The sequence below is a fragment of the Schistocerca nitens genome, chromosome 1, assembly GCF_023898315.1.
Source record: "Schistocerca nitens isolate TAMUIC-IGC-003100 chromosome 1, iqSchNite1.1, whole genome shotgun sequence".
NCBI lineage: Eukaryota > Metazoa > Arthropoda > Insecta > Orthoptera > Acrididae > Schistocerca > Schistocerca nitens.
The window spans coordinates 1,239,206,396-1,239,224,925 of NC_064614.1; the positions used below are offsets into that span (position 1 = coordinate 1,239,206,396).

Genomic DNA, 18,530 nt, shown 5'->3' on the forward strand with positions numbered 1-18,530 from the left:
GCCGAATAAAGCTCCTTGTTTTTGCCCCGAAAGCTGATGATTGGAGATTCACAAGCAGGTTCTCTCGCAAGACGTAAGGCGTCTTTCTCCACTGTTTAACAGTTAATGGTTTTGCAACCTTTCTGTTTCACTCTGTCGTCAATCAAACAAGCGTGTAAGCATTCACACTTTCCGTCTTTCTATAAGCGTGGTGTCTCATATATGCGATCTATAGTCAAGTATGGGCACTGTGATCACTGTATAACAGAAACATTTCTAAGAAATAGTGGAGAATAATATGAAAGAGTGTTAATGGGCCCATTAATGTGAGCCTATGGAGTGTAGGACTAGTACAAAGTAATACAAACAATGCTGAATTTGTAGCTGGCATTTCAGGATAAGGAGAAGTGTATATTTAGTTAGTAGATTACTGTCAGTGGCAAAAGGAAAGCCTGGCAGATTGTTCTTTTCGAGAGATTGCGTTTTCTAAGTTTTGTCGTAGTTCAAACAGAAATTGTGGCATGACATTTTAAATTGATGTACTTAGAAAGAAGAAAAAGGCAAGCTTGGCATTATTTACGAGTAGTTTGTAAGGTTAATTTTCAGACTGCGATTGCTGTTTCGAGAAAGACATAACTAAATCTTTAGGATACCGTCCACTATTTTTCAAAAATATAAAGCAAAACATCCCTCTTTAGTAACAGAAGCAGTTGATTTGATGATAAAACAACTTCCTGCTTATGTTATTAATCGTAGTTGTACAGACACGAACCGCTGATAACAGAGTCTGAACAACAGATAACAGAAGCAATAACTAGTTTCAGTACAAATGTTTATTTCAGTTGGAATTATTTTATCATCAAACGAAATTGCGTTTGTGTATCAGGACCAGTGGGAAGTACGATGTACAGATAATGACGAAATAATATGTTAACCAGCTGAAGATGGGTCTTCAGTGCTTTTTGAATGAACGAAGGAATCTTCGATTTGTGATTGAAGGTGATGTTTTTCCTGTCGTTTGTTACGAAAGTAAATCAACTATGGTTCCAATGAGCAAAATTAAGTTACTGTTTGCTATGGAACATAGCGATCGTAAATCACAAGAAACATATCTTCATATTACAGCAATGAGAAGGAACTTTTTGTTTCTGTTGACATGATCCGTGATTTCGCTACGACTACTTGATGTTTCTGCTAGCTTACTAGAAGATTTATCTCGTATGTCAGAGGTGTCACTGAAACTTATCAGATATATGTTGAAAGGGAATTGAAGCAATAACATAAATACTTCCAAGTAGTACACCAAACTCGGTTTTTGAATTCATGAAGATCATCTTATACAAACAGCCGAAACTGTGATTCTGTTTCACAAATTAAGAAAAAGAAAAAGATTAAGCAAATGCAGACCTGAGGGTCGGGTTGGACACTTCACTGTTTTACAAGATTTGGTTCTATGTCGCTATGTATTTAAATGTTTCACTCACACATCTGTAACTCAATGTAGCATACGAATTACTATGTGGTTGACTTGCCATTTTTCTCACACAATGTATTCGTACGAGTAAATCAACTTTTTTTTTAAGAAAAAAAAAATACTCGAACCATCGAATCGACTAGCAGTGGGACACTGAATCTTGTAAGTACATTATCGAAGAGGCAAATAGTTCCCTGTGTTTGATGGTCGTAGAATACTGTGAGGTCTGCTTCTGGTAGCCGAGATTTTGCAGAAACGGAAAGCTTCTCCACTTTCTCTTGACGCCACCGGAACTTCGTGCGGGAAGTATTAGAGAATTTTCCCTCAACTGCCGTTTACTTCCAGACCCCTGTACTGCAACGGAACGAACTCATTTGCCGTCAGCGATGCGAGAAATTGAGTCGCGCCAGATTCAAAGGGACGCTGTGGCCAGTACTGTGAGCGTTACAAAATAGGAGCGAGCGAGCGTAATAGGCAGAGCTGGCCTGCGACATTGCGCGTGTCCTCCGCATACCACGGTCACACGCGCCACAATTTGCGGCGGAAGAATAAGTAGAAGATCGAAACTGGGAAACCAATTTTCCGCTCTTTATCTTTTTAACACGAAAGGAAGGATGATCAAGTAGACGACGAGGCCATTAAAGATAGGATACAGCTCGGATTGAGAAGGGATTGTCGATGAACTCTTTAGGAGGAGGAAGGGGCGAGGCTTTTCAGGAAGAGGCATTTATCAACCTTGTTCACGCCAGGTGAATTATAGAAGAAAACTCCGTAGTGATTGCTGGTGGAACATTCATCATCGTTTCTGACGAACTCCAGCTTCCCGGGTGTGCCTACGAGAGCTCGCCTTCTCCTTCTGCCTTCATACATCTTTTGTTCCAGGAAAACTTCTCATTTGTGTCCTTTCTCTTCCACATCTGATCTTACAGTCTGTATCCAGCGTTTTCTTGGTGTTCCCCGTGGTCTTCTTCCTACGAGGGAAAGGCTGAAATACTTTTTGGCAGGTCTTTCGCTGTTCTTTCTCATTACGTGCCCATACCAGTGAAGACTGCCTTTCTTTATGACACTGATAACAAAAACCTCAATACTGGCTACTTTTCTGTTCACCCCAAGCCTGATTTTTTCCTTTCTAGTTGTCTGACTCGTACTTCTAATGAATATCATTTCTGTTGCCTGAATTCTGGTGAGGTCTTTGTTTGGTAGGGTACATGTTTCTAAACCTTATGTAAGGACTGGTACCAAATAGGTGTGGTACATACTCACTTTTGCTGTTTGTGGCATTTTATCATCCCAGAGAAGATTTCTGATTTGACGGTGAAAATTGGATGCTTTCCGTGTCCTACTGAGTACTTCCTGATTAAAGGTATTGTCTTTCGAGATCATGCTTCCTAGGTACTTGAAATGAGAAATAGATTGTACTTTGACTCCTTCTAGAAATATATTTGAGGTTGTTCCTTGCCTGTTAATGGTCATTTCTACTGTCTTTGTTTTACTTATTTTTAGTACGAAATTTTTGAATGTGTTGTTTCAATCATTAAGTTTCTTTTGTGCTTCAGCTGCTCTATCCCCATAGTATCAAATCATCAGCAAAAACCAGGGCATTTGGTTCGCTGTCTATTGTCTTGATAGATTTTATGAATTTGTCCATTACTATTACAAATAGTAATTATAGGGCACTTCCTTGTTGGACACATCTCTTTGTTGCAAACCATTCTGATCGTCCGTTGCCTATCTGGACACAGCTGCAACACCTTTGGTATGGCATCTTCACTTCATTAGTTACTTTGGCACATTTAGATCTTCTAAGACTCCCGTATCTTGTTTCGAAGAACATTGTCATATGCTTTTTCAGTGTCCACAAACACAATCACAAGCTTTCTTCTACATTCCCAGTACTTTTGTGGCAGCATTCGTACTGCAAAAATAAGATCCATGGAACCTCGGTATTTCCTGAATCCATGTTATTCTTCCTCTAGCAAAGGTTCTACTATCTTTCTAAGTCACATTTCTATGATATTTTCTAACAGCTTTAGGTTGTGTGACAGCATCGTGACGGCTCTGGTGGAACATTAGTGTACTTGAAAATTTTTGAAACTTGAAATGGTTGTAACACTTCCTAACGAATAAAGACACATACCTGCTCCTTTGCTCAGAAATAGCGAATATTTTGTCATCAGCCACTGATTGTCTAAAAGAGCTTTTGACGTACGTAGGCATATAAGTAACTTTGGAAAGCTGTAGGTTCTTCTGTGCTGCTAAGCCGTATACTACGAGAGCAGTATCCTTCATAGAAACAAATAGTCTTTGAATGCTGGTACACGTTGATAGTGTCTCTGTGTTAGTGACGGTAAGCAGTTTCGTGCTACTTCGGTGCATGGTTCTCACTGCAGTCCCCGGCACTAACGTTCATGAGTCCTTATGTGCACTGAATCTGGGCAACGCTCTGAGAACCGCGGCTGCTTAAAAAGACGTGCCGGTCAGACAGAGTCGCAGAAGTGAGGTTGTGTCAATTTAGCGTCCTCTGGTGGCGTGTATGCGTGGCACCAACCAACGGAGAAGAGCGAGCGACTGTCACTAGGACTGCTGATCTTTTAAAAAATACCGGCCATCCGTTATATCGATGTTTAAAAAATATCATTATAGGTCCACGGCATATGGAAGAAACGAGACGATAAATCGGTGTATCGACGGGGAAAATATCGACGGGCTGGCCTAAAAAAATATCGGCTTCGCATTATAAATATACTGCCGATTTTAGAATTGTACATTTAAGTATTGATTTGTAATTAAATATTCTGCACTTCAACAAGCTATCAGCCTCTTGTCCCCATTAGAGCAAGAATTGAAAGGGAAACGATGCATATTCGCGCTTGCCGATAACCACTTTACTAACAATGGTAACTGCTTCTAAGTGACGTAGTAAAAGGTGTCCGATGGGTCTGTCGTTCGGTTTCGTCACGTATCGGATTTGTCCGGAACACGTCGTGTCGTCTTGCCTGTTTCTTCATTTCTGCAAACGCCAGCGATCTAGCATCTGTAGTGTTAAAATAGCGTGGTGAAGCTAAACGTTGCACTTTCTGTTGACAGCGCCGATCGCGGATTGCGTCAGCGTTTCAACTCATACGTCTCCGCCCACTGCAAAGACCAATCTTGTCATTTAGATTTTTCTTCATCTTTTTCAGCAACTGTTTTTAAAGAATCCCGATGTGAAGAAGTAAAACACTAGTTGCGCTAGAAACTGTTTTTTGACGCAACTGGTGTGCTATTTCTTCCTGTCGGAAATCATGTTATTCCAGTCACACTGTCACCACCTAGTGCAATCGGACTTCTTTGTCGTGCCACCTATACTTGCTTCACACAAAGAGGAAGAGTGGACGTCATGAAAGCTCAAAAAGTAGTAAGACTTCTTCATACAGCGAAAGTAAAATTATGTTCTACTACAGCTTCTAAAGAACAATTTGAAATATTTCCCGAAAATTGCGAAAAATACATAATTTATAATAAAAGTATCGGCACTCGATATTGCCATTTTGTCATCGCTGTATCGATATATCGAGGAAAGAGGGTCGCCGTTACTTATGGATGTATTTTTGGAAATACATCCATGTAACGATATTTTATCAACAGCCCTAATGTTCACCCGGCGCGCGCTGGTGGGACGTTTAAAAGTGCTTTTCTCGCGTAACTGTGAGCGACGTACGGCGCGCCGGGTGCGGTCGACGAAGACGATGTCGATACAAGAACATCCTCCAACGTTTCACTCCTGTAGGGAGTGCGAAGAGAACATTACACTAATATTACCGCACACAGAGGCGTTTAAGCATTCGGTTTTTATGCACTCTGTGGTATCAACGTTCGCTAACACAGTTGTTAGGGGTTGCAGTTATCGACCGCGGTCCGTACCAGTATCGCTGGACGCGCGAGTCGAGACTAGCGCCGCTCCGCGGCTTGCAACCAGTCTCTAGCGTGCGCTCCGCCACTCTTGCTCGGGACGTGAAGTAGGAAGGTAGTATAGACTTCAGCTAATAGGAAGCAACCTCTAACAAGGCGGTTAGTTAAAGTATGGTCTAAGTGATGCCTCTATAGCTCTCTGTTTGTAATTATATTCCTCCTGACTATGAAGACTGTTGTACCACCAGTTAAGTGTAGTATATTATTTTTTACCAACGACTTCTAATTATTTTACTTCTTGATGCAATAATTTACCAACAGCCGTATGAATTGTAGAAATTTATTTTCTTTTATGAACTTCTATGTACTACCAGTTTCGGCATTACATTGATGCCATCTTCAGGCCCCACTCATCATAGTCGTAAAATCGCTATACACGGAAGGAGCCATATAACTGGATCCGTGTATCAAATCATTATCAGACTGTGTCGCCTGGCCACCAAGAGCTGTTGCAGGACGATTTGATTCACGGATCCAGTTATACGGCTCCTTCCGTGTATAGCGATTTTAAGACTATGACGAGTGGGGCCTGAAGATGGCATCAATGTAATGCCGAAACTGGTAGCACATAGAAGTTCATAAAATAAAATAAATTTCTACAATACGTACGGCTGTTGGTAAATTATTGCATCAAGAAGTTCATGCCAGCCGTCGTCCCACGATCCATAATGGATCAACGAAGATCTAATTATTTTAGTCGTTGTAGACACAGGGCATGCAGCTAGCTCCTTATCGACTTCACTGACAAACCCGCTGTATATGCAGAGAGGAGATATGTATGATTCTATTTAGCATTTTCCACCAGTAATTGACATTGGCGACGTTTCGTTCGTCGTCATCATAACACACTCCATACGCGAGTGGAACAGGAATGAATCCTAACGTATGTGAGATAGTGAGTGATTACCCTCTGCCATGCACTGCAGAATTGTTAGCTGAGTACGGATGTAGATGCCCTTATCTCTCTCTACAGTATTCCCGACGACTTCTCGCAATTTTGGAAGCACTTCATCACGCAATGTACACTCCAAAACAAATAGAAAAATAATGATAAAATAAAAAAGTAACGACGCACCACGAATATATATATATATATATATATATATATATATATATATATATATATATATATATATATATATGTGTGTGTGTGTGTGTGTGTGTGTGTGTGTGTGTGTGTGTGTGTGTGTGTGTGTGTACAGACAGGCTAATTACTACAATTTTAGAAAAACTGGATGATTTATACACAAGAAACAGCTTAAAACATTCAGAAAGTCAATAACGCGTTGATCCACCTCTGGCTCTTATACAAGCAGGAATTCGGCTTGGCATTGATTGACAGAGTTGTTGGATGTCCTCCAGAGGGATGTCGTACGGAATTCGTCAAAATCTTCAGGAGGTTGGAGGGCCCTGCTCATAGTGCCCCATATGTTCTCAATTGGAGAAGAGATCTGGCAGCCTTGCTGGCGAAGGTAGGGTTTGGCAAGTACGCAGTAGGAACTATCGTCGTGTGCCGGTGGACATTACCTTGGTGAAATGTAAGCCCAAGATGGCTTGCCATGAAGGCCAACTAAACGGGGCGTAGAATATCGTCTACTAGAGCTTATAATTAAATGTATCCCTGAGACATCTAAGTCTCTTTTTATTATCTACGATAATGATCGAAGCAGACGAAATGAATTAAAATTTGTGCTGCGGCCGGGACTCGAACGCGGTTCTTCTGGCTTGCTAGGCAGAAATGCTAACCATTACACAACCATGTAGATAATAAAAAAAAAAGACTTTAATGTCTCAGGAACACATTCAATTATAAGATCTATGAGACCACCAATGGTACAACGTCGTCCCATTACGTCCAAAGCTGGGGCGCTTGTCAATATCGGAGATCCCTGGCAATAGTAGTGACAACACATAATGGAAAAATGAATTGACGTATGTGTTGGGGAGGGCACCCAGCTTAGATAGTACGTGCAGCAATGTTGGCTTTCGGACTGTGGTGGTGTAATGGTTACGATTTCTGCCTAGCAAGCAAGAAGGCACGGGTTCGTTTCCCGGCTGTAGCACGGATTTTAATTCATTTCGTCTGCTTCTATCGTTATCGTAGATAATAAAAAGTGACTTAAATGTCTCAGGGAAACATTTAATTATAAGATCTATAAGATCACCAGTGGTACAAGGACGTCCCATTACGTCCAATGCTGGGGTGCTTGCCAATATCGGAGAGCCCTGGCAGTAGTGACGATATGTAAGGAAACAATGAATTGAAGTTTGTGTTGGGGAGGGCATTCAGCTTAGATAGTTCTCCGTGTGGTGGTGTAAGGGTTAGCATTTCCGTTTAGGAAGCGAGAAGACCCGGGTTCGAGTCCCGGCCGCAGAACAAATTTTAATTCATTTCGTCTGCTTCGATCATTATAGTAAATATCGTCCACGTTCCTCTGTGCTGTGAGGGTGCCTCGGACGACAATCAGTGGGATCCTGCTACGGAAAGAAATGGCCGTATGGCGGGCGACAGCCAGGATGCTATCCCACCTCTGTCCGGGACATCTCCAGACACGTCTTCGGCCTGGAATCTCAGTGACTGGAGTACAATTGTCTTCAGTGATGAGTCCCGCTGCGAACTGAGCCCCGATAATCAGCAAAGACATGTCTGGAGACACCCCAATCTTAGTCTATTGCTTTTATGTTCTCTGTCACCAAGACAATATTTCCCCAGAGCAGAGGCTCACACATGTGCCTACAATGGCCACCATTTCGGCCGCAATGAATATGGTCTCCGCGTATATTTCTAGAAAGTGTAACACAGGAATGGCAGCAACCGGCCGCTAACTAACCTTCATTTTGTTTCGCCAAACAGGTTTCGTTTGCAACATCTTCTAACAACCCTAACACATCAAAGGTAAAAAATTAATTACGATTATAGTGTTGCTCACGCTGCTAAATATTGCATTTTCGGGCAACAACAAAGTTATATTGTGTGGCAGGTGTCATTAGAGCACAGTTAATAAAGTCATTTCATGAAATAATGGATAAACTAGGCACTCATCTTTTCGTGTTTCCCACGCTGGTCTCGTTGTGAACTCATGGCTCAATCGTCGAAAATCTAGGTAGTGATGATTCCAAGCTCGGATGCAAAGAGGCCTAGGTGTTATTCTGCGATATTCAAAAGTTTTATAGATGTGTTTCATAAACCATCCATGAAGATTAAACTATAGCAAGTTAAGACAATGGTGATGTAAAAAAAGTAATCAGCACTCCGAATTTAAGTTACACTTATTTTTATTACTTTTGTTGCAACTTCGCTTCACAATATAAAACATGCTTGAAAATATCTTCCTCACTGTTAAAGTTCACATTTCATAAACTGACTACAATTTGCGTCTTTTCAACATGACGACCAAGACTTGACTCTCCAATAACCGCTTACGCGCCCAAAAATCAGAGTTACAAGTACGTCAAAGATCATAGTGACAAAAGAAGGAATACACATAAGAATATTATCGTTGCAATATAAACATATCGATGTATCAAAGTACCTCTACATTAATGAAATCAAATCTGAATGTTGTCACAGAAACATGTTAACTGTTTTACAGAAACACAGTAGAATATTGCTGGTATCGAGAGGTTGAGGTGAGGTGCCGTAATGGCTACGTAATTCAAGTAGCATCAAAACCTGCGTTTAGTGACTCAGTTTCTTTGGCACGTCTAGCAACCTACAGTAACCTACTGTGTAAAAGATAATGTGGCATCACATTTCCCAATCAAACTTCACATTTCACCACGGAAACGTGGCACTGCAAATCTGCGAGTTGCTGTAAAAGTGAAAGGAACTCTGTAGACCACTTAACAGGGGAAGACGAATGCGAGGATCTCTGGCGTCGCACCTGCAGCCTAAGTAAGGGTGTCCCTTTCTCTGCTTCACACAGGAAACGGTTTACGACTGAGCATGGCCGTCCGTCTTTTTGTTTTTTCCCCACTTCCGTTGTGCTTTCAGACCTTCCCATGCAATTAAACCGAGAGCTGCGTTCTTCACAAAAGCAATGAAAGAAAAACATTCTTTTGGTATCACGGATTGTAAATATTTCTCATAATAATCGGCTTTAAAACGTATACCCTTTTGTATGCTTTCGAAACAGTTCTGGAAACACTTTTTCCCAGTCTAATGTTGGTGCCATGAAAATATGTTTTGAAGTGTTCCAGCCGCTCCTCGAGGTGACAAAAATCTTTGTCTATGAATTTTTTTGGCACAAAAGAACAAAAAGAAATACCGGATGGCTATAATTAAAGTGCAACTACTCACAGACGTTTATCGTATGACAACGAAACTTGGTGGATATTCTAATGCGTTAATACGGGACCGATTTACGTTGGAAAAAAAATTAGTGTCAGTGTTGACAACCAGATGCAAATCTGGCGCTGTGAATGCATGAAAGACGGTTAGAAATCGTTCCACATGTAATGTATTAGAAACGGGACGTGGGCAGAAAAGGTCAAACAAGTGAGAAAGGCATATTGTTGATTTTTTTATTAACCGCCGCTTACACAGTTTGTTCAATACCAGCACCGAAGACGTAATAGAGAATTATACAGCGACAGATTTGCACCTTGTGGCTAAAATTGGAACTATTTTTTTCAGCATAAACACACTAGCATATCTACCAAATTTCGTTGCCATGCGATAATTACAGCCTACACTCCACCACCGTGAGTAGTTGCCCTTTAATTATAACCACCCAGTAGTTTGGTAGTAAATCAACTGAATCTGGGCAGTGACACATTAATTCGAAGTTCTCTCCCTAAAATAATAACCGTTTGATGTGCTGTTTGATAGCTAGAGATGCTGCGATAAAGAATTATTCGACTTTTCGATTGTTTGATGTGACGTCATCGAAGTCTTGTGGTAAACTGATCTTTTAGCAATAACTGTTCTTCGATCCTGTAAAGCAATGGTCAGAATAGAAAACAAAGGAACGAGCTTATTTATTTTTAAGGATCGATACTCCCGACTATTATTGTTCGCAGTCATTCCGTTGTTTGGAGACAGTCTTGAATTTTATTATTTTGTTCGCATCATGTGGAATTAATTATTTTTCAGTTGAATCCAACATCCAGTTTTAGTAATGCTTACATATTAACATTTTCTAATATTGAAAATAATTCTTTCCTTTCCGTTTGCTCAACCACCATTTAACTCACTGCTAGCCTCATTAACGCTGCCTTATATGCTACTCAACGAACAACAGCTACTGCGTTCTAACTACATGTACTGCCGAAACTCCAGACGCAAAGTAAAAACAGATATTTTACATACAGGGGGAATAGAATATAAAGTTTTTCATAAGTTAACGAACGGTAACCATTCGAATTATTGCAATGATTTAAGGTTATGAAAACTCATTTTATAAGTTATTAAATATTTTCCTGTTTGCCCCCGATAGGTGAGTGGTCAGCGCGACAGAATGTCAATCCTAAGGGCCCGGGTTCGATTCCGGCTGGATTGGAGATTTTTCTCCGCTCAGGGACTGGGTGTTGTGTTGTCCTAATCATCAGTATTTCATCCCCATCGACGTGCAAGTCGCCGAAGTGGCGTCAAATCTAAATACTTGCACCCGGCGAACGGTCTACCCGACGGGAGGCCCTAGTCACACGACATTTATTATTATTTTCATATATTTTTTCATTAAGTATTGTAATCAGGAAAAATAAAAACATTACCAATAGGTGTTTCTTTATGCGGCATGCCCAGACACACTGTTGTTAGTTACGTAATCCTGCCCCAAAGGTAAAAATGTAATAATTTAGTATGAATCTTTGATAAGAAAATTCTAAACGGAACTAATCGATACCGCGCACCCACTTAAAATGAAGAGCCCGATACCTGTGGAAACAAACTCACGTACTAGTCATCTTGGGATTGAAGCTCTTTTTTCAGTGTTTGCTTTAACAACATATATTTTTTTGGATGGGGTCCGCCTTTAGTAAAACACAATTTTGTTTTTTATCCCCAAAAATGTTTCACTGCAGTTTCAGCATCGTCAGTGGGCTTTTATTTTATGATTGTTAAAGATAAAGAATGTTCCTTACTGTTTGTATACATGTGAATATTAGTTTTTAAAATCGTAATTACAGATTTTTGAAGAAACACATTAAATTATGAATTCATACTTTTTTCCACATGGTGTAGTTTTCCTGGTGTCTTATATGTTACAGATGAGAAACTGTGAACGAAAACAGTCACTGTAAAAACATAATACATCAGGAAAACCACACCATGTGTTAAAAAGGTATGAATTCATAATTTTATGTGTTTCTTCAAAAATCTGTAATTACGATTTTAAAAACTAATATTTACACGTATACAAACAGTAAGGAACATTCTTTATCTTTAACAACCATAAAATAAAAGCCCACTGACGATGCTGCAACTGCAGTGAAACATTTTTGGGGATAAAGAACAAAACTGTGTTTTGCTAAAGGCGGACCCCATTCAAAAACATATGAACTCACGTAGCTTAAACATATTACACTGTTCATCTTGTAACATCCAAACAGTTGATTGCTGCTTAGTTTCTGTCTCGGAGCGAGTAATTTGCATTTCCTGGGACGAATTTGTCCGAGATCTGCCCCATTCAGTCATGTTGCGCACAGTTTCGATGATTTTTGGAACGGCAATCGATTTTTCTCGATCTTTACAAAATATATCTCTGACATAAGTACGACCACTACGCCGCTATGCAAACCAATTATAAACATTTTTTTTCCTTGAAAGCCGAATGAAGCAATTCGAGGCGTTACTGTTGAGTTAGGTCTTTACGTGAAAAATCATCCGTCGGAAACTCTTACTTGAGTTTCCAATTTTTCCTCAATGCTGTCTCATTTACAAGGCCACTGTAAAAAAAATTACTACGTCAGCTTCTAATAGCCATTGTTTTAACAGCTATAGATGTCAAATTTTAAAACAACAGTTATCTCACATGTCAATGGCACCATTTAGTGTTATTTGTAAAAAACTGAAAGGCGAGTCTCATCTGCACACGCTTCACTCGTAGAATCTCCACTGCTAGTATTCGTAAAAGGCGTCCTTGCTACATTTGGGGCATCATATCCTTCCGCGCTCAGCTGCTACGCCGCTAGTCTCTTCGCCATTTCTGTGCTCATTGGGCTCTCCTCGTGTTGCTTTGCCAAATATTCTTGCTTTGTCTCCTGTCGTCGAACTCGCCGACAGCGTGCAACACACAAAAGGCGACAGCGCAACGTGGGGCATTAACAAGCCTGCAGCTCCACAGGAACTATGCGAGAGAGAGTGTGTGTGTGTGTGTGTGTGTGTGTGTGTGTGTGTGAGTGCTTGCGCGCGCTGCATTCCAACTAGCGCCTGCCTTATCGACAGTGGCTTTCCCTGAGATTACTTTTCGCCTTACTAAGGAACGCCTGGCTGTTAGGCTGGGCAACTAGAGGCCAGTGTAAATACACTACTGGCCATTAAAATTGCATCACCAAGAAGAAATGCAGATGATAAACGGGTATTCATTGGACAAATATATTATACTAGAACTGACATGTGATTACATTTTCACGCAGTTTGGGTGCATAGATCCTGAAAAATCAGTACCCAGAACAACCACCTCTGGCCGTAATAACGGCCTTGATATGCCTTGGTGTTGAGTCAAACAGAGCTTGGATGAAGTATGCAAGCACAGCTGCCCATGCGGCTTCAACACGATACCACAGTTCATCAAGAGTAGTGACTGGTGTACTGTGACGAGCCATTTGCTCGGCCACCATTGACCAGACGCTTTCAATTGGTGAGAGATCTGGAGAATGTGCTGGCCAGGGCAGCAGTCCAACATTTTCTTTATTCATAAAGGCCCGTACAGGAACTGCAACTTGCGGTCGTGCATTATCCTGCTGAAATGTAGGGTTTCGCAGCGATCGAATGGAGCGTAGAGCCACGGGTCGTAGCACATCTGAAATATAACGTCCACTGTTCAAAGTGCCGTCAGTGCGAACAAGAGGTGACCGAGACGTGTAACCAATGGCACCCCATACCAACACGCCGGGTGATACGCCAGTATGGCGATGACGAATACACGCTTCCAATGTGCGTTCACCGCGATGTCGCCAAACCCGGATGCGACCATCATGATGCTGTAAACAGAACCTGGATTCATCCGAAAAAATGACGTTTTGCCATTCGAGCACCCAGGTTCGTCGTTGAGTCCACCATCACAGGCGCTCTGTCTGTGATGCAGCATCAATGGTAACCGCAGCGATGGCCTCCGAGCTGATAGTTCATGCCACTGCAAACGTCGTCGAACTGTTCATGCAGATGGTTGTTGTCTTGCGAACGTCCCCATCTGTTGAGTCAGGGATCGAGACGTGGCTGCACGATCCGTTACAGCCATGCGGACAAAATGCCTGTCATCTCGACTACTAGTGATACGAGGCTGTTGGGATCCAGCACGGCGTTCCGTATTACCCTCCTGAACCCACCGATTTCATGTTCTGCTAACAGTCATTGGATCCTGACCAACGCGAGAAGCCATGTCGCGATACGATAAACCACAATCGCGATAGGCTGCAATCCGACCTTTATCAAAGTAGGAAACGTGATGGTACGCATTTCTCCTCCTTACACGAGGCATCACAACAACGGTTCACCAGGCAACGCCGGTCAACTGCTTTTTGTGTATGAGAAACAGGTTGGAAACTTTCCTCATGTCAGCACGTTGTAGGTGTCGCCACCGGCGCCAGCCTTGTGTAAATGCTCTGAAAAGCTAATCATTTTCATATCACAGCATCTTCTTCCTGTCGGTTAAATTTCGCGTCTGTAGCACGTCATCTTCGTGGTGTATCAATTTTAATGGCCAGTAGTGTACAATGAATAAACAGAAAATAATACTGGAGAACTAGCGTCGACGACTGTAACGCTTAAAGCGAGATGAAAATGCTGGAATAAAAAGCTGTAGATGGGTTCACTGAAAAAATTAAGCACATTTTTCTCTCATATGTCACTTCCGTGTTCGATTTGCTATCTTATATGCAACTGTACGTCTGTTATCGTGAATATTTCACAAAGAAAGATATTCAGTCATGACAGTTTAAAAGAAAAAGCTACGAGCCTTATTTTGCATTGTAGTTAATCGCTATGTGTTTCAGAGCGTATATTCCATCATCAGGTACTAAATTACGTATGTAGCACAACCGTACGTTGAACGCTTGTACATTTGTACATATCCCCTGTTGCTTCTGAAATTAAGCAGGGAAAACATCCTATACCAGTTGGCAAATCGAGTGGTCAATAGGTAGTAAAGAGAAAGGTCAGTTCTGTGGATTCATTCGACCTAACACTGCAACTATTGCGTGGTTCCATAATTTTAAACATAGTTGCAAGCTTATAACATCAATAATCAGGAAGTAATTGAATTTGGCAACTTGCGTTCATTTAATACGCTGGCGATGAAAGATACCAGTTTATCTGACTGCGACAGTAGTTCATTGAGATATTTAAATAACGTGTTGTTCTTTTGTTTTAAGACTGAATCTCATGTAAAAAATGGCTGTTAACCTTAATAAAATTAAATGTCTCTTTTCTTACTAATGTAAAGTTATTCTAGCAGACCCCAGAACCGAGGTGTACAGAGATCTATCTTTATCTAAGCAACAACCGCAATCACGCAGGCGTCTCTATTTGAGGAGAGACAAATATGGTTGTGGCGACAAGGCCTGGCGTTTAGAAGATGAAGATACGATACACAAAAGGCTAAAATACGATAACACACAGAAAAAAGTTCACACGATAAACAGACAGGTGCCACCACACACGGCTTTCCTCACTGACTGTCAACTGTGCCGCTAGGAAACTCATACGGCCAAAAAGAATAAAAAAAAATTTTCGTATAAAGGAAACAGCAAACACTGTACGACAGATAAACACTGAAAAGGAAAAGTTGTTAACCTTTTTATACGGGCTGTCCCAGAAGGAGTGGTGAATATCCAGGGATAGGACAGGAACGAACATTCGAAGCATGTCTAAAAAACATGGGCTGTAGAATGCATATCCTTTAAGAGCTACGACCACTTTTTCACCTTCGATGCTGTGAAACAAATCTCTTCTCCTGCAAGCTCTTTGCTTTATTTTGGGGGGAATTAAAAAAAGAAAAGAAAAAAAAATTGTCTAGTAAACATGGACCGTAAAATGCATATCTTAATAGCTTCAAATGGTTCAAATGGCTCTGAGCACTATGGGACTTAACTTCTAAGGTCATCAGTCCCCTAGAAATTAGAACTACTGAAACCTAACTAACCTAAGGACATCACACACATCCATGCCCGAGGCAGGATTCGAACCTGCGACCGTAGCGGTCGCGCGGTTCCAGACTGTAGCGCCTAGAACCGCTCGGCCACCTCGCCCGGCTCTTAAGAGCTATGAACACTTGTTTAGTAGACGTGTTTCACAACAGCAAAGATGGAGAAGCGCTCATAGCTGTTTACCCTTAGCTTCCCTGGTAATTTTTTGTGACATACTGTCCCAGATGCGGTCTGACAGACCGCTATGCTTAAATCGGCTAAAAAATTGCTTTCAGAAATATCAGTGAGAAAATTCAGCTTTTTGTATAAAATGTTACATTAGTACCACACAGAAAATATATTAAAATAAATTTGAAATTTATTTTTAAGAAAAGAATACGTATTTAAGTAGAAAACTGAGCAAAGTGAAGTAACATTACATGATAATGTTAAAGCTATAAAATCTCACATACCCTGCTCTCCTGATTTTACTTTCTGCTATATTTTTATTATGCATGTAATAATAAAAACGTAAGAGAGTCCCATACAACATTAAAAAATAAATATTACACTAGTACTTTTGTCGTTTTTAGTTTCTTTCTCAGAAATTTTCTTTGCACGTTCTGCAAATTTATGTAGAGCTTTCAAGGCAGATTGCCTTCTTGTAAAAATGTTCAACATAAGAACTCTTTAGGAACTCCTAGGGGTATTTTCGTTCTGTCGCTGTAACTACAAGAAAATGGTGTTTTCTCACCAGACGCGTTAAAGATATTTATAGTCTGATTTGTTTTCAAGATGAAAAACATTTCGTTAACAATATCTTGCTTTTTACTTAATAAGTAAAAAGCAATATATTGTTAACGAAATATTTTTCGACCTTAAATACAAATCAGTTATAAATATCTTTAATTAAGGACAGCCGGCCGCGGTGGCGGAGCGGTTCTAGGCGCCCAGTCCGGAACCGCGCGACTGCTACGGTCGCAGGTTCGAATCCTGCCAGGGGCATGGATGTGTGAGATGTCCTTAGGTTGGTTAGGTTAAAGTAGTTCTAAGTTCTAGGAGACTGATGACCTCAGAAGTTAAGTCCCATAGTGCTCAGAGCCATTTGAACCATTTTTAATTAAGGACCACTGATGATGCTTTACCTAAATGAAGCGAAACGCGTCTGGTGAATAAAACACGTATTTCTTGTAATTGCAACGACAGAACGAAAATATCCTTAGGAATAAGAAGTCTTCCTCGTCTTTTTTGGGTCGCGAGTGGACCATGTTTTGCGTTTTTCCAACCGTTCTACGAACAATTTCTGCTCTTGGTTCTGCTACACCCAAAACACAGAGAATGGATGCGCGAAGTTCACGAGATATATAAGAGTTGTTCAGTCGCTTTTCCATTTGTGGTGTCACCCATGTGTATGCAAGCTTCTTCAAAAAAACATTAAATCGGCTGATCTGAGTAGTATCTTTGGAGGAAGGATAAAGGCATTCGCCACACTTATGTTCAATACTCTGAAAAGTAGTGCCATCGCTGGGTACGTCGTGCAGTTGAATACTTGGCACACTTCTCATGTAGAGCATGTACATCACGTTTAGTGTGATTGTAGTACGAAATTATTTCTGGTTTACCTGCATGGTGATCTTTGTATTCATCATGTTGCGCAGACGATATTAGAATCACTACCCTACCCTTTTTCGGCACAAATGAAACTAGAGTTATGTGAGGAAGCCGGCCGAAGTGGCCGTGCGGTTAAAGGCGCTGCAGTCTGGAACCGCAAGACCGCTACGGTCGCAGGTTCGAATCCTGCCTCGGGCATGGATGTTTGTGATGTCCTTAGGTTAGTTAGGTTTAACTAGTTCTAAGTTCTAGGGGACTAATGACCTCAGAAGTTGAGTCCCATAGTGCTCAGAGCCATTTGAACCATGTGAGGAAGCACACATTGCAGAACCGATTTCCTTGCTTCTCACAGATAAGAATTCTTCTTGTATTTATCTTTTATTCAACTTTCCCATGTCCGTTAGTCCTCTTTATCTGAGACTTGTGCTGCTAACTTGATAGAGATAGACCAGTTGTCTGCAGTAATACAGCGGCTAGTCCGTTCAAGTGCTTTAACTATTAATAGCCTGAGTTGGGTTATCGAACTTTTCTTCCACGGCGCTTAGATTTTTTTTCCCTCTGGATCCCTTCCTGTATAAACATTGCATTAAAGAGACAACCAGTGCTAGCATCAGTGAGGCATATAACTTTCAAGCCTTGCTTGCATGGTTTGTTTGGAATGAAATTTTGAATCTTCATTTGCTACGAAATAATACCAACATGCTCATTCATCCATACTGTGCAACATTTGACAGTTGTCTATAAATTTTATATTAATTTCTAACACTGGAGCCATAGGGTCGTTTCGCTTGCCCCTCAAAACGGGCTTCAGGATCATCGAATCTCAAGTATGTTAGGAGTGTACCAAAACGATTTCTGGCTATAGCGAATCTAAATATATCACGTCCAGTACCATCTGTGGCATAACATGATTTTTAATCTTCTATGTTGGATTTGAAATGAGCTGAATAAAACAGTAAACCGAAAATGCTTTTAGTTCACATAAATCGGCTTCATAAGAAACATTTGGACCATTTTCAGGCTTTTCTTCGTTTATTTTTCCATTAGTCCATTTCAGTGTGATACTCAAAATATCATCAGTCATAAGCAAATTCCAAATAGTACGAAGATCTGGGTTATTGCGTACCTGAGCAGGCGGTAGCACTGTCGGCAAACGGATGACGTACTGTTGCCGAACACGAGATCGCTTGAGAAGAGGCTTTGACGATCAGCCATATTTGTTTCGACC

General features: G+C 40.9%; 1 protein-coding gene across 1 annotated transcript in view; it reads left to right on the forward strand.

Annotated features, from left to right (window-relative positions):
* LOC126233794 (uncharacterized) overlaps window positions 1-18,530 on the forward strand; it is a 455,553-nt gene that overhangs the window by 769 nt on the left and 436,254 nt on the right. The window lies entirely within an intron of this gene.